The 570-nt window shown below is 36.3% G+C and overlaps 1 protein-coding gene across 1 annotated transcript in view; it reads right to left on the bottom strand.

The window, feature by feature from the left end:
* The window catches only part of man1a1 (mannosidase, alpha, class 1A, member 1), a 190,749-nt gene that overhangs the window by 86,468 nt on the left and 103,711 nt on the right, over nt 1-570 (bottom strand). The gene's annotated exons all lie outside the window — the stretch shown is intronic.

Below are 570 nucleotides of genomic sequence, written 5' to 3'. Positions count from 1 at the left end.
CGAAGGCCGATTGTGTACCAACATCTTGTCCTTTTCACCTCAAAAAAGGAAGTACAAGAGAGAAACAATGACAGTTTTCAATATCTGAGGCACCTTGTAGGCAACCTTCGTCTTACCAATGTTCTTGCCAACATGCAAGGACCCAAAACTATCTATTTAGTTTTACACATAGATTAAAGTAGCAATATCCTTAATTAGGGCTTTCCCCTCTTAGTCGATTAGTCGACTAATCTGTGGTTCTGGTATTGGTCGACTAAGATTTCTTTAGTTTATAAGTCATTCAAAGCTATTTTATATATGTATATAGTTGCTCTCCGGACTCAGGGGAGTCGCCCCCCCCTTTTTTTCTCTGCACTACCTACACTTTATATTTCTGACTTGATATTTTTTATATTTTATATTGTTATCTTATATTTTTGTGTCAACACTGTAAAGGGATTGCTTCAATCTGGTTGCACAGGTACTGTGTACTTGTGTATAATGACAATAAAGGCTTTCTCTCTATCTTTTATGCTTATTCATGCCTAATTACTCATTTACAGGAAACTTATGAGCACATTTCTGGTGAAC

This window comes from Etheostoma spectabile, chromosome 18 (assembly GCF_008692095.1).
Source record: "Etheostoma spectabile isolate EspeVRDwgs_2016 chromosome 18, UIUC_Espe_1.0, whole genome shotgun sequence".
In the NCBI taxonomy this organism is placed as follows: Eukaryota; Metazoa; Chordata; class Actinopteri; order Perciformes; family Percidae; genus Etheostoma; species Etheostoma spectabile.
Note: the sequence above shows the minus strand (reverse complement) of the source record. Positions and strands in the feature narration are given on the sequence as shown.